This window comes from Catharus ustulatus, chromosome 9 (assembly GCF_009819885.2).
Source record: "Catharus ustulatus isolate bCatUst1 chromosome 9, bCatUst1.pri.v2, whole genome shotgun sequence".
Classification (NCBI taxonomy): domain Eukaryota; kingdom Metazoa; phylum Chordata; class Aves; order Passeriformes; family Turdidae; genus Catharus; species Catharus ustulatus.
This window is the reverse complement of record NC_046229.1, coordinates 4192734-4220532: the sequence shown is the minus strand read 5'-3', so window position 1 is coordinate 4220532 and position 27799 is coordinate 4192734. Positions and strand designations below refer to the sequence as shown.

Below are 27799 nucleotides of genomic sequence, written 5' to 3'. Positions count from 1 at the left end.
GGCAGCAGGAAAGAAACAGCTCACGGGTGGGGTCAGAGCAGTCCCAGAGCAGTCGGAGAGGAATGAGCAGGCAGATGAGTGGGTGAGGACAGACACCCCACGGAATGTTGATTGTGGCACAGCCTCCATCTGTCCTGCCTTGGTGCACCCACTCCTAGTGCTAGGAATAAGCTGTCATACCATGGAATCAGATTGCTATTTGTCGTGGTAAAACTGCTGCTCAGAAGCACAAGCTTTGTCTCCTAGTGAGAGATAAAGAAACAATAATAAATGGTGTTTACAGGCCTGAGTTGTGTATCCCACTTTGCAAAAGTGCTCCTTTTTTCTCCAGGCTGTTTTGCCTGTGCCATCACAGCCTAGAGACTCTGTGAACTGCATCCATGGGTGACTTCAGCTTGACTACATCCATGGGTGATTACCTTTCACTATATCCATGGGTGACTTGCCTTCCTTAAGCTCCAGTAATTCATGGCTGTGAGTCTGAGGCACTTTGATACCAAACAACCTCCACATTAAATAACCACTACAGGAATTGATGCTAATGCAAAGCTACATCCAAGAATTCGATAACTTTCACTATTGACAGCCCAGTAAAGTTTCAGGGCAGGAACTGAAATTTCTGCTTTACTGTCAGAGTAAGGAAAGCACAGAAAAGTCAGACCAAATTCCAAATCTCAGGTTGCTGTTGGATTAGTTCTGTCTGGACTTGTGTAGTTCTCTCTCAACTCCTCTTATGATGGCCTTGAGACTGAGGATGTCTCTACAGCTCCAGATGTCTGAATTTTGTGCTGCTGCTGGAATCCTGTTTCAAAGAACAATCCTGTTTAAAAACCTCAGGAGCAGCTGTGCAAAGGCACAATGAAATGTCAGCAGTAAAGAAACGTGTTTTTATTTCTGCACTGAATTTCCTTTGGAGGTATCAGCCATCACTCATGGAATAGAATGACTTACAGCTCGACATGAGGGTGTTATCACGTCCTGAACCTGATTTTAATGTCAGGAGAGGTCACCAGCAAAGGTGGGCTGTGGTACCTTCCTGACAGTACAGTATGTGGCCCTGGGAGTTTATTTTATCCTGTTTAAAGTGAGCAAAAAATCTGGAGGAAAAAGAAAAGGTAGCTAAATCTTTATTCATGTTTTCTTTTTGGAGGGAACACCTGTCTGGGGTAGTCCTTGATTGTTTGCATTCATGAGAAGCAGGAAAGCAGCTCTATTTGCTCTGACTTCATTAGTGGCAGCCCAGCTTCTCAAATGAGCACAAAGTTTCTTTTTTTTGCCAGCTCCAAACAGATAAAATTACTACTTGGTCAATTCCACATAACCTTTAAGGCTTTCAATCACAGCAGTAAATGCTACTGTGCCCCAGCTCCTGCTTTTACTAAATTGTATTATAAGCACCTTAATTATAGTCTGTGCTGTCTGATGGGCCACGGAAAAGGTCGTCTTGCAGAAAACACATGATAACAGGGGTGGAGCCATCTGTCTGTTGGGAAAGAAAGGGTTTTGCAGAGAAGATTAATAGTAAACAATGCTAATCTAAATATATCTCGAAACACAAAATATCCCATTCCTTCAGGCTTGCCCTCTCAGGGGGTACTGGCATTGACCGTGCTCAAAGCCAGGCTCCTCCTCTGAGCAGAGCTCAAACCAGCTCTGCCTTTGTTGTCATTCCGAGCTGAGCTGCAGCAGTACAATGAGGTCCCTCACTTGTGCTGCTTTTAGCAGGCCAGTTCAGGGCTCCCAGGTTGAGATCTAGTTCAAGGGCAGAGGAGTGAACAGAAACACTCGCAGGGACTTCACGGTGCTCGGAGCAAATTCTCCACGCCGCTGCCACAGAGAAGCTCCAGACCTGGGTTTCACAGATGGATTAGTGCCCCTCTGTAGCCTGTGTCTGCCTCTCTACTTATTTCATTATTTTTATAGGCCAGATCAAATATAAGTTGGGGGCAGCTTTTAAAGCCTGCTGCAGTCAGTGGAGCAGAGCATCTGGCCAGGCGCTGTTAATGGCCCGGCTCTGGGCCTTGGGGCAGGCAGGCTATCCTTATCACCCTGGCAGGCTGCCAGCCCCACAGAATAATCCATTAACGTCTGCCCCGCTGGCATTCTTGCCAAATACAAGGGATATCTTTAAAATAAACATTGGCAGTTCCCAGTCGGAGGAAGGAGAAAGGGAGTAGAGGAAAAACAATCCTTGACATTTCAGTGACTTTGCAGGGCAAGCTGACACCTGGTACCACCCTTATCTGCGGGTGTTTGTGCAGAGCTGCAAAACAGCTTCTTCTCTTGGCCCTTTTGCTTTCTTTAAATAGAACTGGGAAGACTGATAATGGTAGAAGTAACTTTCTTGGATAGGTGTTCTTTGCCTTTTCTTTTCCCAGGCTAGGGAGACCCTGTGTTAACATCTGGGCTCCGTTTTCCTCCCAAGTACAGCAGAATAGTGTGGCAACTTTCCTGCCTCACACTCTGCCAACAAGATTTTTTTTCCCACAGTTTCCCTCCCTAGTGGATTAGATACAATGTGGATTTACTTTCAGGGTGGCACTTTCCCACCTGACTTCCCATCTCTTCATCCATCAAACTGAGCAGCCTCATGGATCTGCCAGGAATCAGAGCAACTGAGGCTCACCCCATTCTCAGCATTACTCAGGAAGGGCTTTTTCTCTTTGTTTCAACCATTTCACCTTTTTTTGTGTGTCTGTAGCCAAACTCTCAATGACAGCTCGAGGTTTATTTTTCCAGCTGTTATATTTTCCTTCATAGCTATAAAATTACTTGTTTGGATATTTCATTGTATCAATAAATGAGCTGTCGAGGTTTTGTTTTTGCAGTCCAGTTAAGATCTGGAGTAGGATTCATTTGTTCAGAATGCGATTGGGAGACAGTAAAATATTTGGTGTTGAAAGAATAATATAAGGACAAACCTAGAGTTTGCTACCCAGGTCTGAAACTGGATTTCCTTTCTGCTGGTTTTGCCTTGATTCACTGATTGCACTGATGCTGCCTTGTTGTTCATCAGAGGTAAATGAGGGCATAAACTCTTTTATTTCATCTTTCTAACAAGTTAATTAAAAGATTGGACAGTAGTTGGAAGGATTTTAAATATTGATGGTAAAGATATTTTGGTACTGAAGTCTCTGCTGCTAAGGACTTGGGACTTTGCAACTACTGCCTTGCCAAAATTTCCTCAAAATTCCTTTCTGTAAAAAATTGTATATTTATATTGAATTTGCAGCACTGTATTTTGCTTGCCCCTTTTCATCTGAGAGTTGAAGCTATTCCTATCTTTCCCTCAGTTTCAAAATCAACACCATCCCCACCCACAATTAAACTTATAAGATTAGCACTATTAGAGAATTTTCTGCTGCAGCTAAAAGTTTTCTCTCATGCTTTTACTTGTGTGTGGGATGGGGCAGAGGAAGCACCCTGCCTGCTGCAGGGGACAGGCTGACAAAGTGCAGAAAGCATTTTTGACCAGATCCTCATTTTAGGGCATTAAGCTTTTATGTCTCAACACTTCCCTTTTTGAAGCAGGGTGACATTTGAATATGTCAATGTGTTTTCAATGAAGATAACTTAATCACCAGCACTGGGAGCTTGTATATCTCCTAATTAAATTGGAACCAATCTGAATCTCCCCAAACCAATCTTTGCTGTATTTTTAGTTCAATCTGTCGCTCCACCCCTGGCCAGCCTGTATATGGTAAACCTTCTGCTATTTCCTGCTCGGTTATTTAATGCTGGAGCCAAGCTACTTTCAGTTCCTGAAGCAGAACTAAGCAAATCAAATATGGTTAGCATGGAGTTAACTGGAAACATTCCCAAAAGATAGCAGATTTTTTCCTAAACACATACTGATCCACCTACAGTGGAAAAGAAACATCATTTGCAAATCATAACCTCTTCACTCTGGGTAGCTTCTGTCTGGACACTTGCAGACCTTGTTGATAGTCTGTACTTAAAAAGGATTATCATCAAGATACTGTAGGCTTTTCACAAGCAGATTGTAATTGAAAATGCAGTGGAAGTCATTCAAATATTACAACTGGTGTGTGAAAAGGGGCAAGAGAAGAAGTGTATCATACTGAGGGACTGCTTAGAATTGGTAAATGCATATCAAGTAATTGTAGGTCCCTGTACTGGATTAGGGTGACACAACTATTGCTCTACTTTCGTTGTTTTGTTAGACTGTACCAACAGGGAGTGTGTTTTTTTGCTGGCCAGGGAGATCCCTAAATCCAGTAAGGACAAAGGAGGCAGCTGCAGTTGCTGTGTGGGCTAATAAAACCCTTCAGTGGGCATGTTTAGCAGGGAGGAGCACTTGGGAGTCATGTCCATCTCAGTTCAAATCTGGAGCTGTTAACTGAGTTTAAATCAGTCTGAGAGTCTTCTCCTCCAGGGGAAACAGTGTGGTTGCCCCCTGAAGTGTGGGGTGAAGGATAAATAAATACAGAATTGCTGCACTCAGTAGAGGCTATTGATTAGTGCCAGGTGAGACCTGTGTCCTGCTTTCCCAAAAGAAATCCTAACAAGTTCTGTGTAGAATACTCCAGTGGGTTCCTGTACAGCTGTCACCAGCACCTGCTTCCCTGGATGGTAAAACTTGCAGGGCACAGAGGATAAAGAAATGTCTGGACTTCTCCTCCAGTAACTTTTCAACTTGTTCTTCCAATTAAGGGTAGAGGTCTTGAAAACAAAATCCCAGGTGTTTAGTGAAAATAGAAAGTTGGATACAGTGCAGAGGCCTAAGCTGCATCTTCCTTTCTTGTGCTTCCCCCTCTCCCCCTCTATTGCACTAGAGAAAAAACACTTACTAGACACTGGGGAATTTGTCTTAAGGAACAAAATCAATAACAAATCCAGCTTCAGCAGCTCTTCTGTTCACAGGGTTAATTGTTTACATAAAGGAATGCAGTAATAGAGACATTCTGCTTCAGGGTTCTTTCTTTCAGAGACCCTGCAAGTATTTTCTAACCCAGATTTCAAGAACAACAATGTGTAGCTGTGCTGGAACAAGTGCTATTTTTAAGTTTCCTGTGGTTTAAGGAATTGTCAGATTTTTCTGTCTGAAGGATCAAGGGATCCAGAAAGCCAGTTCTGAGTTCCTGGTTTGAAGGTTGAAGGAATTCAAAAATGAACAGACAGTGATTTTCTGCATTGTAGCAGATAAAAGAAAAGATGAAAGATCTCAGCCATGCTCATGTCGATCTAGAGCAGCTCCAGCAACTGCAGACTTTAGTTCAATAAATATTATTTAACCTAGTTCAGGAAAATCCCTCCACGACAACAAAACAAGTTTTTCCACTCTTAGGGGTCACGACCGTATGTACGGAAGCAGCCCACGCTGATAAACTGTTGCACAACTGATACTGAGCAAGTCTTCAAAGAGCAAAACTGCACCAGCTGAGCTGGCTCTGTCTGGCAGGCCAGGCCAGGTGAAGTGATCTCATCTGCCCTCCCTGTGCTCTCCAATTCCAGCCACTTGTGCACAAGAGATGCCTTTTTTTGGTGCAAGCAGAGCCAGTTCACATGCAGAGATCTGTGTATCCCAGTAAATGTCCCACTGCCCACGGAAAGGTGCTGTCTGCCTTCCAGCTGCATCTGTGGTGCTTTGTGGATTTTTAGGCAGTAGTTGAAGCTCTGCTGGCTCTCTCTGCAGTGCTTGTTCCTACATCTGTGTTAGACCTACTATAACCTGTGTCAAGACCACACAATAAAAGTAAATCTATTTTTTGTTGTTATAACACCATAGGTGCTGTTTAGAGGGTTGACTTTCTCCCTGTTCCTCTCTTGTTTCACAACCAGCACTGCCCAGGAACATCTCTCTTCTGTGTCTCTCCTGCCCATGCCCCACAAATATCAATAGTTATGATTAAATATAAAAAAAACCACAGTGTCAGTACTTGTGTAGGGGAAGAAGAGGACAGAGAAGAGGTAATAGTTTGTTTTCTCAGACTGAAACCTCCCAGTAGCAGAAATGACGGCACTTACAGGAATATCACAATCTCCTGAATAATACAATTCCCTCACTGCCTGGAAACTTAACACTTGGGCAGGGATGCATTTGACCCTTGACTAATTGTATAGTATCTCAAATGGGTATGATTTTTGTTTGATAAACATCACATTTTATGCCTTACAATGCACTGATCCTAGAAACAGACTTAAAAATCTGATCTGGGAATGGTACACAAATAAGCAGTTGCATGGCTTATAAATTGTGGTGTGGCTTTACAATGCAAAATGACACATCTGGCATCTAGCTGAGAAGATTTTTCACTTTTTCTTTTTCCTATGCCAAAGTGCTTTCTCCAGGGAAAAAAATATAAGTCAACTTGTCTGAAATAACACACTTTCTATATTAGCAGTAAAGGCTATCTGTGCCCTGTGCAAGTAGAGAGAATATCCCATATACAATCAGCACATTATGTTGTTGTCCCAAACAAAACTGGAAAATTTTAAGAACAACCACTGTATAATGTCAGATTATCACGGCATCTGGTTTTAGGAGCCTTGCTCTCTTCTTTGAGGGTTATTATGCCAACATATGAAAGAGAAAACTAAATGGAAACCAAGAAAGATATCATTTTCCTTTCCTCCTCCCCCCTCCCTTCTTTTCCTGTTGGGAGTGTTTCTGTTTGTCTGCATAAAACTTACCCATTCCAACCCCTAACTACTATTTAAGTTGCCTGCCAGCCTGGGAAGTTGTTATGCAGGTTGCACTGAAATAGCTCACGTTTGACTGCAGAGCACCTGTTGGTTGACTTGGAGACAGTAAAATTCAGGGCAAAGGCTTCCCAAACACAAAGGGTTGCTTGTGGAAAAAGACCTTGTTGATCTTGGATGGAGTTATAACCAGCACTTGATGCCTTTAGTGGGGCATTGTATGGTGCACTAAGTCTGTACATGTGTTTCTGTGTGTGAAAAAACAACACCTGAGCTAAACAGAGAGCACAGAGCTAACGGGCTTTCTTCAGGTGTGTTTTATGGAGCTCTTTTGAAAGGACTTTTTGTGTAGGGCCCTTGGAAACTCTTTTCAAAGCCCAGCTCAGAAGTGCTGGGGCTGTGGGCCACCTTCCCGCTCAGGGCGTGCATCGTGTGCCTCACGTCTTCCCAGTGCAGGCTTGGGTCTGTCAGATCGGGTGTTCCAGACCCTGACAGAGTCTTTTACCTTGATGGGAGTTGGAGGAGTTTGAAGTAAAAGTTTTTCAGCAAAGTGTTCTCTCCTTCTGCCAGTCCCAGTTCGTTCAGCTGCTGCCACACACTGCACCCTTTGCTCTGCTCGTGCTCTCCAGAGGAATCACTCCTGCCCTTAGAGCCAGCTCTGTGTCCTGACTCATTCACTGCTGTCTGTGGGATAACCTTGGGAAGATCCAAACAGAGTACTTTGAAGTGACACATGGGCACAGTATTTTCAAATACAATTGACATTCATTTGTTCTTTACAGGAATGTGCTTGTTTGGAAAGATAGACAAGCAGAACTTTTCATGACAACACAGTTCATCTATGAAATAACTTGTTCATTTTCAGAAGTTTTGTTTTAAAAAGCTACTCTAAAATGCTAAGATCCATGAAGCTGTTCCCCAGAAGGCATCAGTCTAACCCAGAGCTCACAAGAGTCTTTGAACACCTTTTTGTTTTGCTGCTTGGTTTTAGTTATTTGTACAATATGCACAGCATTGCCCAAAATGTTTATGGTGAACCAAGCCATGCCACGGTGTTTTTGTTAAACAAGAATATAATTTGCAGGTTCTTTCAATAACCAGTGTGTCTTTCCCCAGCAGCTCTCAGGTGAGGCTGTTTGGGCAAAGGGAGATTTCATAAAATCAGACAATATCCTGAGCTGGAAAGGACATACAAAGATCATCAAAGTCCAGCTCCTGGCCCTAATTTCCCAGGGGACAGGGCATCCTTCTCCATCCACAATGCCTCAAGGAGCCATGTAGGAGTTGGTAGTTATTCCTTACCATTTGAGTAATTTCAAACCTTTCATTGAGCATTTCAACCAGTGTGCAAGGCAGCACCTCTGCAATCCTGCTGAGTTTGGGATTTCCCACCACACCCACCCTGCGCCTTTTACCCCACTCCAAATGCCAGAACAAACATGATCCATGTGTTTGAATATCAGGCATCGAGGCTCAGCATTGCACTGACTGCAGGCAACCAACTGATCTGCTGCTGCAGCTTTTGCTTAAAACCTGATTATTTGTGCAGGCCAGATGCTGAAACATTTGGTTTGGAGCTGGACAAGCAGAACTGACAATAACAGAGGCAGAGAAAGGAGGAACCTCTGGTATCATTGAAGTACTTGACTGGTCTTTTCAGCAGAAAGTGCAGCAGCCTCAGCAGTGAAACTGTTACAATGGGAGGGAGATAAAGTGAAGGATTTGTTGGAGGGGCAGTGCCAGGAAATGGTTGAGACATCACATGACGGAGGATGTGCCCTCTGCAGCTCAGGGACTATTTACTTACGGGCGAGACTTCACCAGACTCCACCAAGGGCAGTTCTGGCGAGTTGTGTGAATTACCTGACCCACTTGCAGTAGGAAGTCATTATAGAGATAGTAAATACCTACCCCACCCCTGCTAGGCAGACAGACTCTTTGCCAAAATGGTCTAGCTCAGCTTCTCAGAATATAAAATATTGTACCTTTCTAGTTGAAACTGGCATTGCAAAGACATCAGGAACTGCTGCTGTTCCAGTAAACTGCTCCATTTCTTGGCATTTGACCATTGTGGAGAGAGCTTCCAGGATTTATGGCTTACCACCACCTGGAGCACAAATAATACGCGAAGAGTAAGTTGGAAATTTTTCTTAAGGTGCAAATCTCTTACTTCTCACATTGATGGGAAAAGCTCCCAGGCCTTCTGGCAGTCAGGGAAGTTGCCTGTGATGGAGATTCTGAGAGGAGCTTTACACAGGCATTCATTTGAAGTGTTAAATAGACTCCAACACAGTTTTTCCTAGACTTTTTTGTTTTACTTTCTTGTAGTGAAAGCTGCAACTAACTTAGCACACATAACACAGAACCATGGATTTGTTAAGGTTGGAATAGACCTCTGAGATCATCAAATCCAGCTGTCAACCCAGCACCACTACCCTGTCCAGCACTAACATATCCTCAAGTGCCATATCCACACTTTTTTTGAATACTTAACATACTTAGTGATTAATTATTGTTAATTGATGGATGGATTTTAAAATTTCAAGGAGAAGCTTGAAACATTATCTACAAATTATCATTTTTTTAAAAAATCATGTTACTATTATAGTAAATTGTAACTGTAAATTCTTTCCCCCTTGAATTAATGAGGTTTCACTGTGGCCTGCACAATGCTGACCTTTAGCATAACCCTGCAAATTATCACCAAAATAAGATTCTAATCTTGCTTAGACCAGAATATAGTTGGAGAAAATCCATGAAAAGACAAAAGATTATACTAATGCAGCAAAGAGCAGGTCTGGGCCAAAATAGATATTAATTAAGAGGATTTGCTTGAAATTAGAATAATGATGGCCTTTGCTTGGACTGTAAGAACAGGTGATGACAGGAAAAGAAGAAGAAAAGAACTGGCATGTCTTCTGCAGCACAAAGATCCCAGCCTAATTTTCCTTACATTTTGTGAGACTTAAGTCTTACCCAGGAGTGAGATGCTAGGATGGGGTGGAACAGAGAAGACAGAACACAAATGGAAGTAAAAATGTTAATTCCTTTCATGGTCTCTGGTCAGAATTTAGGGGGTAATTCTCCATTTGAGAAACCCAGAGATGAACTTGCTCATCCTCTGCAAAGCTGGTGAAGTCTTTGCTGAAGTTGATCTAACTGTACCCACCAGGCTCAGGTTGTGCTGTGACTTCTCAGACTTCATGTGCTCATGGCCTGGGTTGGGCTGGCTTGGGAGAGATCGCAGCCAAGTTAAAATGGATTTATTCTCCTCTCTTTTTGTGCAGTGTTAAGGACAATGTGTCATATTGGATTCACCAGGGGATTTAATGCACTAAGGCAAAGATCTACAAGGGGCATAGGCACCCAGCTCTGGGGCTGGGATTCAGAAACCTTAATTAGGGGCCTCCTGCACAGTGATTTGGGAAAATTCAGTGCCTGCTAATGGGATTCACATGTACCAGTACCCTGATGACAGGCATTGAGGGAGTGAGCTGGAAAAGTACTGAAGAAAAGGATGTGTTTTTGTGCTTTGGTACCTCAGGTCCTTTCTGGGATCTTGTCCTGAATGCTGAAGCTTTATGTGTTTGCAGTTGCACTAAGCTTCCTTAAGGAAATAAATCAAACCAATTTTTTTTTTATTTTTTGGTTTGACACTGCTATTAAAGTAGAAAGCTGGATACCAAACTGCACAGGAGACCCAGAGCTAAACTGGAGCCACAATTCCCTCGTTTCTATTCTAGTTTTGAACGCCCTTCATCAACTAATCACTGCCTGGCACAGTATTAAATTTAATCACTGAACTCCTAAACATTGTAATGTGTCTACCTACTCCATGGTTCCATTTGGATGGAAATTTTCTATTCGTTTAAAGACTATTAAAGCCCTGCCTTTCTTGCTCAGAACAAAAGGGTATTGTTGGATTTGTTTTTTGTTAGGCTTGTATTCAACAAAAGATGATTATTCTGTCTGCTCAGTGCTGAGATCCCTGTGAACATGTAGACATCCTCTCTACTTGCTTTTCTTTCTCCTGGCTGACTACAAAATAGGAACATTTCCTTCTCACAGAAGTGTATGGTTGAAATGCACAAAAGCAGATGTTATTTACCAAAACTTTCAAGGTTTTCCTAACATAGGTATTAATTAAAAAGTTGATGTGAGGCATAACTGAATAAAGAAGCAGCATTGCAAGGCACAGCAGGAGCAGCAATGAGATTAATACACATTTGTGATTAAGAATTCATCTTTCATGTAACAAAAACTGTTGTTTCAGTAAAAACCTTTTGACCTTTTAAGAGCAATGTGGCAAACCCACAAACTTGGAGCTGTTTGTTTGGTCCCTATTGTTGCCATCCACTGTAACCCAGGGAGAAAAGCTTTTCTGATCCTCCTGTGGGCAGGAGAGCAGGATTCTTGTTTTTGGAGAGCTCACAGCCCATTCACAGTGGGTTGACTTTTAAAAGACCCATTTATTGAGTGATGCATGGTGCAAATTATGACTCACTCTGCATAGGTTTAAGTTTGTGAAAAATCAACTTATATTCATCTCCTGAGCACCTACACAGCTGTTTAATCCATTTATTGTCTCTGGGGTCCCATTAACCCTTTGAAAGGAAGAAAAGTGATCTGCACAACTCAGCCAAACTGATGTTCTTCTCCTGGGAATTGAAGTTTTTCTCTTATCAGATCTAGTGAGGGGCAGATGTTCTTCTCCCTGGCCAGGATTAGATCACAGAGTGGCCCAGCAGTCAGAATTTGAACATTTCCTCCCATTCCAACAGCTCTCTCAAAAAATTCATTGATTGCTGATGTTTGCTGATACATGACCCTGTTTTCCAGGCCTCACCCAGATGAACCAGATGCTCTTCAGTGTCTGAGTCCTCTAATGATCTTGCAATGATACTGTAAGTAATTGTTGTTCATTATAAACAGCTTTTTAAGAAGTGTGGTGCTAGTCCAGCATGTTTTATGAGCTGAAACATCTCCTTGTCTTTCCCACTTGCATCATAACCTATTTTCCCTGTAGATTTGAGGGTTTGGGAGCAGTTTTGCTGTGTTTGCAGGGCCTTTCAAAGGACAGAGCCACCTCTTCACCTTTTCCACCCATCTCCTCCCCCATCTTCCCTTCTTTCAAAAGGAGAACACCAGGAAGTTTGGAGATTCAGATGTGGTTCCTAAACCTGTGTCAATGAGGAAGGTCTCCTATGCTGCTGGAAATGGTGAACAGCCACTGGTTCCTGTATTTCAACTCTCCTTCCTCTCAGGAAACCCAGAGTCCAAGGGAAGGAAAACCCCAAATGACCCTTGTACAGGTCATTGCAAAAAGTGCTGGTTGCTTAAGAAGGGTGTTACCTTGTGTGTGTGGCTTCGTTTCTCCATCTATCCCTCTTCTGCACACAAATAGTGGCTGCTGTTACAGACTGGCATTATGGGATGGACACTGAGAAATGAAGTGTTTCTTTCTTTGACCCCTTGTTTTCAGTCCTAACTCAGCACAATTTTCTTTTCCTGGTAATAAGGCTGGGCTAGAGGAGGGACTGCAGCTCCTCTTGTTACTGTGGGTGATTAAATACTGCAAAAAGCTTTTCTCCAATGTTGAATCAAATGCTGAAATTAATTTACTTCCTGTCTGTTCATAAATACTGTGTGTCAGCCCTCTGCAAGCCACAGTTTGCTAACATACTCCCAGAGATTCCTGCAGAGAGGAAGTAGCAAAATTGCATGTAAGATTATTTACAGAAAACTAATGTGAAAAATGAACATTGGCCAGATACCTGTCTGTGTCTTTACTCAGGGAACATGTATTACCCTCTGACTTTCATGGTCAATCACAACTAAACATAAAATGTGAGTTTCACAGTCCATGTAGGAGATTGGAATTGAGTATAAAGATATATATGCTGTTGTTTTTAAGCCCATAATAAAACTTACTGGATAGTCATGAATAATAGATGCATTTAAAGGAAATTACGATCTGCTCCTGTTTAATCTTTGAAAGAAAAAAACCTAACAAATTAGCTTATAAATTCTCTAATGGTTTATTCTTTAGGGCAGAACAATGGAGGCTTGGTATGAAACTCACTGGAATCAATAAAAAAACCCTCATTTTATGCCCCAAATTTGTAACCCACACAGAAGCGTGTTATGGCAGCTGCCACCTTTACTAACACACCAGGGTTCAGCCCGGGTTCCTCCAGGGCTACAGCAGTAATGGCTCTACAGTCTGGCTGGAACAGCCTGATATTCCCTGTGGATCAGGCACAGAGCTGGACCTGTACCATGCACTCACCTGTGCCTTACGTCAGTAAGTCTACTATGTGCTGTTCCACTTGTGGCTCTTGTAAATGAAACCGAGAAAGAAGCGGCTTTTGCGGCCCGTGCCGCCGCTGAAACGCGATCCAAGGCTCAGGTAGGTTCCAGCTGGGATCTCACTCCTTGCTTATGAACGTACATTTCTGTTCTCAGGACCTCAGAGCTCCTTCTGCACGGGCAAAAATTGTAAAAACAAAATGAACAGCGTTCTCTGTGTACAGTGGAGTTATTTAAAGTGCCTGAGGGTTTGAACATAAGCAGACACTGTGTTCACATACAATATAAGCAGGACTTCTGGGTTTTGGCATTTAAAATGACAATTAAAAATACAGCAGGCATGTTTCAGCAGCTTTACGGGTTGCCATAAACATCCAGAAAAGGATTCCAACAAAAGTAAAGATTCACTGTAAGGATTGTTTTCTTTTTTTTGTGTTCTACCTTGGTTTTCAATGTGATGTGCTGTAACACACCACAAAAGGGCAGAAGGTGTCTCCTGCATTGGAAACTGTTGTACATCAAAAAAATGCTTCTTTGGGAGAGTCAAAGTTTACAGACTGTTTGGCTCTCTTCAGGTAATTGTTTTAGCTTCCTGCTCAGGAGTTTTCTAAAAAACCTTGAAGAGAAAAAGCCCAAGAGAAGTCTAGGAGGTGAAAAACACTTTTCTTCCTCAGCAAGGAAACAAACACAATAGACTCAAAATCAGACCCTTACACAATTCTGGGTACCAAGCCACTACCTGAATTTTCTTAGAAATATTTACCACAGGAATGACATTTCTGCATAGTCAGGCAGCTCTTCCCAGTGTAGGCTCCAGACAGCTTGCCAAGGACTGGGAATTGTACACTGTATCCCTTTAAGGAACACTGTGTTTACAAAAATATAAGGCACCTCTTGCTGTGTTTTAGGCATTAAGGTGAGAAGAAGAACCTGAATCTCAAGTTATGCATTTAATTACAAGGCCTTTCTTCCTCAGTAATTTTTTGCTTGCCACTTGTAAACCTCTGGCAAAAAGAATTCCCCAGCTTCTTTGCCTTGTGAACATGAATGTCTCATTAATCAACACCCAAATCTCCAAAATGCTTTGAGATGCTGTGGTGACATTGTGTGGCATCTTCCCTAGGATGCTCAGCTCTTTCCAAACCTTAAAATGGCAGATAAAGCACAGATTGTTGCTAGACAGTTCGGAAATCCATCTTTTCTCTTTGGGACACTTTAGCAATATTTTATTCTGTGCTTGTATTAAAACCTCATAGCCATCCCCTGACCACCTAAAGATGCTCAGCCAGAATAAATCCCCTGCAGCTTCCCTGGGTTTTTCTGAGTCCCCTCCTCACCATGGCAGTTGTGTGGCTCCTCTTTACTGAATGCCAGCATGGGGATTGTTTTTCAGGATTAAGTGAGACGTAGGTTCCTGCCCAGAGTTAAGCAACACTGTGTTAGTGATCCAGTGTCTCAATCAAGGCAGGAAGAAGTAAGGAAACTGCTTTATCCTCCTGAGTGCTCAAACCAGTCCCCACGGTCTGGGACATCTGTCAGAAAAGAGGGAGATAGAAGGTATCTTAGGGCTACATTTGTTTCCTGTGGCTGTGCCTTTGATTTGTTTTATCCCTTTCCTATCCCCCTTACCTCAATTCAGAGCTCTTTTCTCCTCTTTACCTTTATTTATTTCCTTTACTGAGGCAATAATTTTGCAATCTGAGGGATTCAGAGCCAATCCCATTCTCCCCTTCTACCTTGCTGTCTCTTTTTCCTGACCCTGCCACAGCTGCAGTGCCACGCTGTGAACCAAAACTTAAAGGTCCTTTTTGTTTGTTCCATTTTTGCTTTGCATTCCTTCCCTTTCCCTTGCATTCCTGCTCAGTGTAGCCCCAGCAGCTCTTTTCCCTCATGTGGAGCATCAGGCACATCCCCCAGGCCTCCTGCTGAAATCTTTCCCTCCCTGAAACATGACCTTGGGCTGGATCTCACCCCTCATGCAGGTGCTCAGCACAGAACAAACTTCAACTCTACTTAAGAGCAGTGTCAGGGGCTGAAGCAGGCACAAGATAAGGTACAATTTTAACACTCATGCTCTATCCAGGACAAATTGGATGTTAATTGTAGTGACACTGGTGTGGTGAACAGTCCTTCTAGCTCTGAGTGTTGAGCAACAGCAGCTATGTGACTTCTTCATCTGTGCAATCAACCTTGAACTGTCTCAATTAAAACACATTTGCAATTGCTGCTACCATGAAAATCCTAAGGGGAAAAGCAGCTGCAAGAGGGCTCCAAAATCCTGTCTCTGACTCCTGTACCTTGCTGAACATTGCCAGTAGCTTCTCTGGTGGTGGAGACCTGGAGCTCACCTGAACATGGAACAGGGTTGAATAATCCCTTTCAGCCGTTGTTCAACACAGGTTTGTTTTCTGCTGTTCTTTCACTCGTCCTTTGCCCAAGCCAGTCACAACCAACAAAACTTCAGCTCTTTGGCCAAGTGTGTCACAAGCCACTGCACCTTAGTCTTGGGAAATTTATCTTGCTGTTCCAAAAATTCCTCACACTCCTTGACATTTACTCCTGTGGGTATTTGTAGACTGTTATGTCTGCCCTTACTTGTTGTTTAACCATTTAGCTCTGTCCTCATAAATCATTCCCCTCAGCTCTTTAGCTGGGCTCCCTGCCTGTGCTCCTAAGTGTGAAAACTCCAGGCTGAACCCACCCTTTCCATGTCTGCTCCCCACAGGACTCTACTGGTGGCACAAAGTTGTTGCTCAAGCCATGATTTCATTCCTGGCTTGTTGCATGATCCCTTGCTAATCAAAGGATCTCTGGTTCTCTGCATCAATTCTCTGGTTTTCTTTCCCAGGTCCTCCCACACTCTCCTAAGACTTGTTCCACCTCTTCCCCTGACTTAAAACCCCCAATTCAGGCTCCTTGCCCCTTCTCCCCAAGAGCACAACTTCTGGGAGTAGTAGAGGCAGGGAGTATCCCTGCAGTTGTTCTGTTTCCACTTCCTTCATTCCTCAGGCTTTCCTGAAGCACTTCCCTGGAGCCAGAATCCATTTCCAGGGGCAGCTGGAAGATGAGCATCCACAGCACATTCCCAGGTGGGTGTCTGGTGCTGCAGCTCCCTGGAGCAGGTAAGGAAGAGGAACTGGATGGATTCAAACCTCCTCTTCCCAAGTGTGGCAGGAGCGATGGGCAGGGAGCTGGGCCCACAGCATGGGAAATTCTGGCATTTTTGCCCCCTCCTGTGGGCACCTGCCTGCATTCTTGGAGTCTGGACTTAATACATACAAATTTCAGGAGCTTTGTGGTGAGGACAGGATATGCTGTTGATTAAGGCATCTTGGAAGCTATTTGGATCTTAAATTAATTGCCACAAAATATTACCAGGAAGAAGAGAACCTTCCAAAAGGTTCATTTATCCAGTTTATGAGGAGACTTACAATGACTACAGCAAGGATTGGAAATAATTAAGAGTTGTGTAAGGCACAGGAATTACTTCAGAGTGCAAATAAGGCTTTGACTTTTAGAGAGAAGAAAGGAACTTCTTGTGGGCAGATTTGCCCATAGCTGCCTATTGCAAACTTCCTTTTACTTTTTTGTTACATTTTCGTGCGTGGTTACAACCACAGATACAAGAAGGACCAGAGAGACCCCTAATCTGGCACAGGGTATCATCCAATCAGTTTAACATGCTGTACCATCACGTGCAGAGGACAGTGTTGTTCCCTTTTCAGCTGATAAAAAATTGGAAGTTGCAAAATGATCCCTAAAGCAAGAGACAGGATGTGATGGAAGGCATTTATTTTCCTAAAAGCTCCAAAACTCTAGACAAGCCTCCAGTCTGTGCTGTGTTTCCTTCCTACTTGCACATTCAATTTTATCTCCTCCACTCCCATCTCTCTTGTTCCTGTGTTAACTGGGGCTGATCCCTGCAGTGTGGTCTCTTTCTGGGCTCTTCCACCTCCAGGTTGGAAGAATCATCGATTTGCCTTGTGGCAGAGGAAGAATTCAGCTCTGGGTTTGGGATAATGTGTTGAAAAGCTACTTTTGTTTCAGAACCACCTTTTAAAACTCTGAACATGAGCAAGAGAGTCCAATATGACCATGAGTTAAGTTAAATTGTACCTGGGAAGTTTAGTCTTGTTTAATGGCTTTGTTCAATTATTCTACTTGTTCATTTATCTTTACATAAATATAAAAATTATGCAATCTTTCTCCTCTAAAATAAAGGAGATTCTTATAAGAAATTCAAATCTCTGCATGTCTTTTTTTTTCTGTGACTGTACACATGCACTTTTTAAATTTTGTTGAATAACTCCCTTAGCCACATTTTCCCCCTCTGTTTAAATCTCTTTAGACATAAGGCAAGTACAGAGGAAGAACTAAAAGTGTAAAAAAGAAAAATCTTGTTCCTCCCTCAGATCTCCAAAATCATGGCTAAGTGTTGCACGTTTATTTAAACTGTTGTAGAGAAAGTCACTGGTGTTCAGCAAGTTATATTAGATTTTCAAAACCTTGGCAATGGTTTTTAAAATTTGATTTTCTGGGTCCCAGATAAGAAAGAAGAACTGCAATAATCCACTTGGAAGTGAGGGTCTTTCAGTTCTGCCTGGTTAGTAGCTTAGTAAAAGTTTAAATATTTATTCACTAGGAAAAGCTAGTCCCTGCCATGCCATCTCATGCTCTGCTACAAGGTTTTATTCTCTTTTTCAGGGCCTTTTTCACCAGGTCCCTCAAGTCTGACCTCTCTTATTGGCTTCTCATTGTTCCATTCTATATTGATCATGCTGGAATGATGACCTCTGCAGAAGGTCCTGGAAATCTGTGCTTTAAATATTGAGTCTGTCCTGGTATGGGCTGCACACTCATCAGACAGAGCCAGAAACAAAGCTGAAATCCCTTCTGAAAGTGAGGCTGAATGTTGAAAATGAACCAGAGGAGATCTCTCTCAGAAATGTCCACATCATCACTACCCTCTTCTTCAAAAAACATGAAGATTGAATCAGGCTGTCTGATAGAAACAGGTTCTGCTCTGGTATTGCACAAACAAACGTGGGAACACTGCAGTTTTAGAATTGATTGGGATCTGCAAAAATAGGCTGTAATCCCTGTGACATCCTCATGAGCTGTGAGTGCCTTACAGGAAGAAATGTGGGACCAAGTTAAGAACCTTTCTGATGGCTGTGTGTAACAGCCCCAGCTTTCTCTGCTGGGGAAACATGGAATTCTCATCTTAGGGTTGATCCCATGAAATGGCCTTGTGCCCACTGACTCAGGGCACTGTGTGCAAATTGGGTAAGCAACAGCTAATTACCTCCTGTAAAGCATCTCTCTTGAATCCTATGGGCCATTTCATCCCATGACTAATTACATGTCTTCTCATTTATATTTGATCCAGCCTCCACAGAAGGCAGTAGGAGTTAATTTTCTGATTTTCCTGGGAAAGGAGCTGAACTCTGTCCTCAGTGAGTGAGTTTCTCTGAGCAGATGGATGCTGCTGAACAGTGCAGTCAGAGCAGGAGCTCTGCAGGAGCCATGGGCTTGTAGCAATTCTCGTGGTGCTGCTCAGGAGAAGGCCCCTGGCAAACCCATCCTCTCTAAGAAGCAGAAGCACACATTTCTGTGGCTTGCTCTGCAAGCACCTTCCCCTCAGAGATGGTGCATTTAGAGCACCAAGAGTGACAGGAAGTGTAAGAAGGCTTCTCTCTACTTCCCAGGCCATTTCTAAGCAATAAAAAAAGAACAACTAAGAATTCAGCTGACTTAACAATTAAATAGAATAGATTTTAAAAGCCATGATTTATTTTTTTGAGCAAAGATGCACTTAGAAAACCTCCTTTTTTTCAGAACACAAGCTTACACTGTGAGTTGTGGGCACAAAATTATTACTGCTTTGTACCTGCAGCTGAAAAGGGAACCATGTACCTCTGGATGTCAAATGTGGCTTTAATCTGCTTCACACCTTGTTTTGTTTTGTTTTTCTCTGTTTCATTTCCCTTTGCGGTGTTAAACTCTGACCCTGAAAGGTGAGGAAGTGAAGGAAATGGAAGAGTGAAATTTGGGGAGTCTGAGGCAAAAAAGCCAAGGGAACCATGGGGCAGCCTGTCTGGTTGAGAGATTGAAATGTAAGTGGACTTCTCAAATTAATTACTTTGGAACCCACTCACTTATGGATGTGGACTCCCTTAAGCATAAGTCTTGCATTATGTCACCGAGATGGCATTTGGGGCTGATTTATGTTGGCACAGCAGTGGCCATAAAGTGCACATGTGTGCCCAGAGTAGCCCCTTTTCAAACAGAGCATGTTTATAGAGACAGGAAACGTGGCTGGAGCAGGAGCACCCCAGCCACTGCTGTGTCAACAGCATCACAAATACAGGTATCCAGGATCTGCACCCTGCCTGCCTTTTCCATGGATTTCCACTCTAGTCCCCAACCTGGAACGCAGTTACAAGAGATTAGTGGTTGGTGGGTGGAGGAAAAATGACTTATTAGGTGAAATTTGCTCCACTAAAGATGCATATCTGACCAAGAGCCACAATCCACATTTTAATCCTTTTCTTTCTTACTCTGTCTAATCCATGGCTGCTATTTCACAGTGATAATCACTCTCTTTTTTCCCTCCTTGGAGAATAAGGACACATTATATTAATTATATCTGATTCTGTAGTCTCATATTTTATATTTAATAAAGTGTGTGATTTCTGTCTGAACTAATCTGAAGCCTTCAGGTCATGTTCAGGGGAGTGTAAACTCTTCACAGTTCTTTATGGTACATTAGAAACAGTTAAATATATACAAGCACTTTTAGGAGACACAAAAGCAGATATAAATGAAGATCAAAAATTGCAGAGCAGTTTTGGTGACTGAGAAAACTGTACTCTCTGATTCCTCAGATGCATTTATTTTCATGTTCAGTCTTCAACCTGTTCTGAGTTGTGAGGTGCTATAAGTACACACAAATAAACAGCTCCATGATCTGTTTGGGTCTACTGTGCCTGTCATGAACTGAGAGGGGTTTCGTGCTCCCAGAGCTCAGTGTTTTGCACACAAAGCAGCCTCCTCTAAGTTTCTAAGGAGAACCAATGGTGCAGGGGAATCCTTTTTCTCTTGTGGTACACAGCCCTTCTTCCTCAATCTGAAGAATCCTTGTGTTGGTAATGAAACAATTCAGATTTTTGAGGGCACATCTGGTTATTAGGAGTTGGGATAAAGATGTTCCTGTTGTCTCGGGGAGGAAATGCACCTGAATCCTAAAGCCCCAAATGCTGTGTCTGTGAAGATTAATTTGAAATAGGAATCTGTATTGAGTATGTTCCATGGATACACTTTACTCCTATATCTTTAAAGCTGACAGGAGGTGTAAGCACTGCTCCCAGGAGCACATCTGTAGCACAGAGAGTGACAGCATTAAGCAGGTAATTCAGAGTCTGGGCTATTCCCAGATTTTACTGAAGAGCAGCAGTAACTGTGTGCAGTTCTTGCTCAGGGGATGTAGGTAATCTGGGTCTAACTGAGCAGGCCATGGGAGTAGGACTGGTGTATTACCCACTGAAGACTTACATTCCCTTTGGAGATGACATGGGAAAGTATTTCTATCAGGGAAATACAGTTCCTTCATCAAGTGTTTTAGAACCTGTTTATTTACTGATTTCAAGTCAGATAAATTTGTCAAAACATTTGTAACCTGCAGAATGAAAAGCAGAACCAAGCAACCTGCCCTTGATGTTTTATTGCATTAATTATTTCATGTCTGACTGCTGAGTGTAGCACTCAATATCCTGGCATGGTCACTGCTATTGAGAGTAGACAGGAGCTGTGATGCTTTGCTGGGTTTGAAATGGGATGTAGTTTTCTGCTTTTTATTGGAAATTTGCTTGCAGGTAAAGGCTTTGTTTGAGTTCTCCTTTGCTCTTTCATTTCAGGGCATGCTGGTGTGTTTGGGACAAGATTAGAACAGAATAACAGGAACACTTATCAGAGGGATTGGGAAACAGATACCGTAGTGCTGAGTGGGAGTCGTGGGGGAGGATTTTCACTTCCCTGGATTAGTGCCCGGCACAGGGGTAGATGTAGGAAAAATCATGTCGGCAGAGAATTGCGTGTTGAGTCTCTGTGGGTGTGAGCTGAGGACGCCCCACAGCAGCCTGGAATCCCATCTCTGCTGTCTGGAATTGCAGGAATAGGCGACACAGGAGCTCTGATGGCTAAAAGGGCTGCGTTCCCTGTCAGAACAGTGTCCATGCAAGCCTTGGATGCAAAGAGATTTGTTTGTTAGAAATCAAAACATTTCTTTCCCAAAGGTAGGAAACACGAGATTTTCAAAGTTCTGTAACACACTTCAGTTGTTTGGGAGAACAGTTTTCCTTCAAGCTCATTGAAGCCAGCACTTGTCCCTGTTACTGTTCCCATCTCACAGAGATCACTGCCTCTGAAGGACCTACAGCAATGCTTTACTGGGATGGGGGAGAGCTGCTGGCTCTAGCAACCCCTTTGTCACACTGGTAAAGATTCTGAAAATTAGGAAGTCTCTGAAGGTGCATGTTAGAAGGTTGCTGGGAACCAAATTTCTTATTTTTGTGCCTTACCTTTCCTCTGAAATACAAGCTGTGGTGCAGTGTCCAAATGCATTTGTGGAGTGGGAGTGTGGTTTTAACACTAAGCTGTCCCTTAACAAATTCTCAGACTTTATAATCTTTATACAATTGTTTGTGCCCCCTGTGTGTACTTGAAATTAATGTACATGATGCACACAGAGCCATCAGAACAGGATATGAAACAGGAACCTCTGGAGTGAGCGTGAGCCGGACGCAGATGTAAAAGCCTTCAGGAGCACACGCTGCTTGCTGACGTTTGTCAGAAAGGGGATGGCCCAGAATCCCAGCCCAAGCAGATGTGTTGCAATAGGCACAGGAAGAAATCAGTCTTAGTGTCCCCTGATGGCTTGTCCTGGAGATTTGAGGCTATGCCAGCTTTTGTCTGTGATCCAGCCTGGATCGGGAATGAAGCGTTTCTTCCCAGACATGATGTGTTCGTGTTTTGGTGTCTGTGAAACAGACTTGATGTGAACCGGGATGGAGGAGCAGGAGTTTCTTATAACTTGTAACTTCTCTCTATTTGCATAAGAATTAGCCAGAGGAAGGAAAATATTTATGTTCTTTTGTATGTGAAGTGTAGAAAGTGAAGAGATTCACACTGAGGTTTCCCATGCTGTCATGGAGTTTTGCAGCCCACACTGCAAGTTCACCCCAGAGCATCTTCCACAGTGATCAGCTCCAGCTCTGGTCCTGTGTGACCTCTTCCCTTTCCCCTTGCCCTCCCCCAGATCCTGGCATCTTCCTTATCTCTGATACCCCTCATCTGACCCCTCCATGGTCTCACAGTGTCTCCTCCAGAAGCTGGACAAATCGACAGGGCTGTCAGGAGATGCAGGAAGGGACCCTGGGGTTATCTCAGTGTGCAGGTTATCAAAGGGTTGCTCTCAAGAAATGTATCTGGGAGCAGTCCAAGTCATCCCAAGCTGGAGACAAGTGGAGGCTGGGCTGGTGAGTTCCCCAGCTGTCTTGTGGATATGGGGGAAAGATGAGAACTCTGAAAATAGTGGTGGAGGCGCCCTGAAGGCAGAAAGAGGTGCCTGAGATTGAGAAATGTGGAAGGAAAGTTATTTTTTTGGTATGCATTTGGGGACTTTGAATTAGCTTCCTCTGCAAGGAAGGGCTTCCTGGAATTCTTTGACCGGTTTTATACCCAGAAGGGAATTCTTTGGCACTGGATTCAATGCACACATGGGATTTCACTTTGCAGTGAGGCCGCCCTGTGACAAACCTCCTCCAAAATATAATCAGCAAAGTTTTCCTCAGGAGCGAACTCTGTGACTGCTTCCACGTTGGACTCCTGCTTGCTCATTCCTCGGCTGGTTTGTCAAAACTTCACAACATTTAGGCTGCTTTTCCTTGCAGTGCTGAGTCATTCTCTGAATGGAGTGAGAATTAAAGGGTTTGTTACTGTAAATTTTGCTAGCCTCTGTCTGAAATCCAAGTGAGAAAAACTGCAATGTCAGTTCACTCAAAAATGAGCTTTTAAAAGAACCTTTGTCCTCAATACTTTTATATGTAACACTTGCACATATTTTGTTTTCTCTGTCACTTGTGGTCTCTTTAATTGCACCACGGGAATCTGAACCGTGGCAGGATCAGATACAGAAGAAGCATGACCAAAGGAAAACAGAAGTTTTATTGGTATTGAGTAGATTTTTCAATCTAAGAAGTTACTTTCCTGAAAAGGCAACATGACATCCCTCTATTTGTAAAAGTTCTTTTGCAGCCCAGAGAAGCTGTGGCTGCCCCATCCCTGGCAGTGTCCAAGACCAGGTTAGACAGGGCTTGGAGTAACCTGGGACAGTGGAAGGTGTCCCTGCCCATGGCAGGGGGTGGAACTGGATGAACTTTAAATTTCCTTCCAACCCAAACCGTTCTGGGATTCTGTGATTCATACCCAGGACACACCAGTGCACACAGGGACTGCTGGGGCACGTATGTGCTGCAGCCTCTTTGCTGGGTACAACCAAAGCCATAATTTTAAGGATTATCCTCGTGCACACAGAGGAAAAATCAGTTTTCAAAATTCTTTACTGGTGATGAAATGTAAGCCAGAATACTGTTGGGTTTTCTGATGTCAGTGTGAGCTGATGGAGTTGGCAATAAGAAAAATTATCCTTCAATTATAGGCTAAACATGTTTAAAAGAAGTCACTGAGACCTAGATGGTATGGAGCCCCATATTACTATTATTATACTCAGATAAAAAAAGAGTCCATAAACTCTTCTCTCTCCTCCCTCCTCTGTTAAAAAATTAGTGTCTTGTCACATGTAAGAGCTGTACAAGTAACAGGAACAAAACATGTAGGTGTTATGAACAGAGTCATTAAACAACATTTGTTAAGCACACCAAGTTCTGGACTAATTCATTCTGTAGCTCTTCTGTTTCATGTGCTCAGGTGATAAAGAATTATGCAGAACTTCCATCAGTGGCAATTTTATTTCTTGCCTTGAATCAAATAGTGACTCAGAATGAAAATGTCACTGAGACATGGGCTGTGGTGAGACTCTGTGGCTTCTGGTTCCAATCACCCTGTGAACAGAAGGGGCTCTGTTGGTGGTGCAGGAGCCCAGACCACCTCTGCAGGGATAAGGCAAGAATTAAACTCCACTTTCAGCAGAAAAGGCTGGAAGTTGATAAGCCATAAGTTTAAAAATGTTACATTCAGTGGTTCTTCATAGAAAGGGCACTATTGATGAGAAAGAAACATTTCATGCTAAGAAGTCTGTCCTCCCAGATGTTAAAATGGAATGGAAACATTTCCCTGTTTTTTTACAGTCTTTTCTTCTAGATAATATTTCTAACTTCTTTCTGAGTATTTTGTGATCTCTGATAATGGTATCATGTAACTATATGGCATAATAATGATACACAATACAAAGATTAGGTATTAAATATTGTATATTTATATATATAGCATGGCACTGTTTTTGGCTCTGGTAGCTGCCATCAGCACAAATGTCCAGGAGGAAGCATCCAGCCCTTAGGCACTGTTTATACACCAGGAAAGTTTGGGAACTTCTGGTCTTGGGGTTGGATGCACCCACTAGCACTGTACTTGATATATACTCCCACTCAGGATTGAGTCTACCTACCTTCTCTGCAGAGTTTGAAATGCCACTGCTCTGAATGATTCTTCGCCCACAGAAGGAGGGAGGAATTCAAATCAGCTGGGGAGCAAAGCACTCTCCGCTGGGAATAGGAGGAAAGAGGGCTTCTGGTGGTGGGAGAAGTGGGGGAGGAAATGAAACCACTTCTGGGGAGAAGTGGGCTCTGCAGTATGGGAGGATATGGATGGAGTGGGACAGGATGTGAGAGCACCAGGCATTGCCAGAGGGGAAAGGAAAATGGATGTTCAGCAAGCTCTAACCACAGGAAGAAAAGGAAGGATAATACAGTGATAGAATAAACCCTAAACCTTGTGGGTTTTTTCCCATAAAGATACCCAGCCTGATGATTTGAGGTGACCTTTATCTTTCCAAAACTGTTCTCCCTGGTTGGAAGAGATGCTGCACTTCTGGCCAAATCCCTGCAGGCCCAGCAGTGTTCTTAGCAGTGCCATCCCCTGTGGGAACTGCTGAACTCCCTTTCAGTTCCCTGCAGGAATCAGGAGCCAGTTCTGGCACCTGGCACACGTCACCCCTCTGTGTGCCCTGTGCTTGCTCTGCCTCTAAAGCTGAGAAGCCCAAGCATGAGGTGGGAGAGATCAGCAAAAGGAAAGGCAGGCTCAGGGAAGAGTGGCTCTGCTCTGCTTGTGTAGTTGGCTGAGGGTGTTCTCCTTGTAGAGCTCCCTGGTTTTAGTTTTTATACTTTACCATTGTCTCCTTTGCTGTGAGCTGCTGCCTCCCCTTGCTTCCCTTCACTACAGTGTGGTTATAAAGATGCAATTTTGACCTCATCATGTTTTGGATTTGCTCCTGACCTGCTTATCATGCTAAGTGAGGGTTCCTAGGGAAGGAACACCAATCCTGACCAGACCCAAGGCTCCAGGGATAAAATGACCTAACTTCTATGTTAGCATGTCAGCATTACCACACCTGTCTGTGTCAGGTATCCACAGACCTGAGACAGGCTTTTACAAGATGTTCCTCAGATTTTTTAGAAATTAATTTTGAGATTTCCCCGTTTGCCTTCCTGTTTTTGAGTCTGGAGAATGCAGATGGGTTGGTTGCACTTTAAGGCTTCTTCATGCAATCAAGTTGAGAAAAAATGTTTAGACATAATTATATACCCCCAGGATCTGGATCTCATTCAACTTGCAGAATAAATCACAACAGTAGGACTGTACTGGACTGAAAAAGTCCAGAGAAGAAATATCACACATAAAATGCCTCACTTGCACTAGTTTCTATTTATTTATATGTTTACAGGTTCAATTGCTGCATAGGTAGTGCAGGTGTATGACCTATTTTGTTTAGATAAAATCATGTTCATTCCTAAAAGTGAAAGAATGAAATCAGATGGATTGTCATTGCTAAATTAGGCAGATTCACCATCTTTTCAATGCTGCTGGTTCAGGAAGGACAAGGTTGAAATGGAAAATACCTGCTCTTCATTATGCACTGGAACTGGAAGGCAGCCAAAGTGGGCAATCGAGTCCAGCACTGATTGCTGGGCAGTCTAATCCAATCTAGACTGGTCTGAAGGGTGTCTCGTTTGTCCCTGGAGCAGAGGAAGCACCGCCTGGGCTGTTCACACTGTTTGGATACCAAGCAACTTTCCACATCTGCCCCTCTCTTGATTTCCCTCCTTTCTGAGAAAGTTCTGAATGCTTCTCGAGTACATTCTCTGTGTTTTGAGATAACACGTGAAAAGGAAACTTCTTGATAATTATTTTTTTCTGTTGGCTTCTGGGGAAGTCTTTTCTTTTTTCCCTTCCAGATTCACATGACTCTCAGGAGTCAAGGAGAAGATAGGTAAGCACTAAAAACAAACACTGAACCATCTGGTGTGTGGAGGAGGGATGACTCCCACACTGAGCTCAGCACTAACGCAGCATCTGCGCGGGGCTGGGGCGGCGGGGACGGGGATGTGCAGCACAATCAGCCACGGGGAGATCTGGCAGCTAAACACCTTGGGGGATGAATGATGGTGCCCAGGCACCTTTCCAGAGCAGCCTAGGGAGCAGGAACAGCCCCAGTGCAGAGGGAAGGGGTCAGGGGACACACAGAGGCAAGTTGGAGCTTTGCACTCGTGTTTTAAGTGTTGCTGTGTTTGTTCCCTGTAAAAAAGGGCAGCAAAAAAGCCAGGACTGGTTGTTCAGCCCAGGACAGATTCAGCTTCTTTCCTCAACTTTTGTGATGGGCACAGCATTCCCTAAGGGGATGAGGGGAACACAGAAATTCCTCATGGTTACTCTCATGGAAGCGTCTTCAGGCTGTGTTGATACCAGGAAGAATGGATTCCCTGTATTAGTTTTCTTGCAAGCTGGAAGTCTTGGACACAAACCAGCCCCAGACTGGGACTGTTGCATGCAGCAGCACTGCCAAATCTGAGATGAACTTGCTAACTCCTCACACACCCACTGGGCAAAACTGACTGAGCTTCCAAAAAATCCTACTGCCTGTTTTGGGGTCATGTTCAGCCCTCACTCCAGAGCTGCTGCTGAGAGAGACCTGTTCTTGCTGGGAGGGAACTGGTGCTTTCTGAGCCTGGGATAAGATGGACTGCCACAGAGCCAGCAATAAAAGTGTGAGGCACATCAAGCTGCTGAGCAGTGCCACCCTACTCTGTGTAAAGTCTTTTACCTGCTCTTTTACCTCCCTTTCTTAGTGAAGCTAATGATACTACCTAAGGATACTCCCAAAGGGATAAGTGGTTCATATTTACAGCAGGCTTCAAAGACATAAATGGCTACAGAGTGGTAAAGTATCATTATCTTCCACTTTGGAGAGATGCTCCAGATTTGTAGAAAATTGGGCTGTTTATTCCACAATTCAGTGGAAAAATAAGTCTCTATAGAAACTACCACTTCAGAGGTATTTACATTTCTCTACTATGAAGCATCTTGAGAAAGAGCATTCCCATAAATAGCAAACTGAAGTTGTTACATTTAGTATAATGAGGTAATATTTACAAAAGACAGTGTATGTTCTAAGTATTATTATGGGGTTATATATCCATGGAATATATTGTTAGGAGACTCAAATTTCCCAACAGGAAAAACAGTGACGTGTAAAAGTCATGCGTAAAAATTCCTTCATGCCCTCCCTGGTGATGAAGCTGCAGTGAAACTGAAG

General features: G+C 43.3%; 1 protein-coding gene across 1 annotated transcript in view; it reads left to right on the top strand.

The window, feature by feature from the left end:
• The window catches only part of FGGY (FGGY carbohydrate kinase domain containing), a 280628-nt gene that overhangs the window by 65377 nt on the left and 187452 nt on the right, over positions 1-27799 (top strand). Inside the window, exon 5 of the mRNA XM_033066875.1 lies at positions 11503-11567. The gene's annotated coding sequence lies outside the window, so the exon portion shown is untranslated. The remainder of the gene's footprint in view (positions 1-11502; positions 11568-27799) is intronic.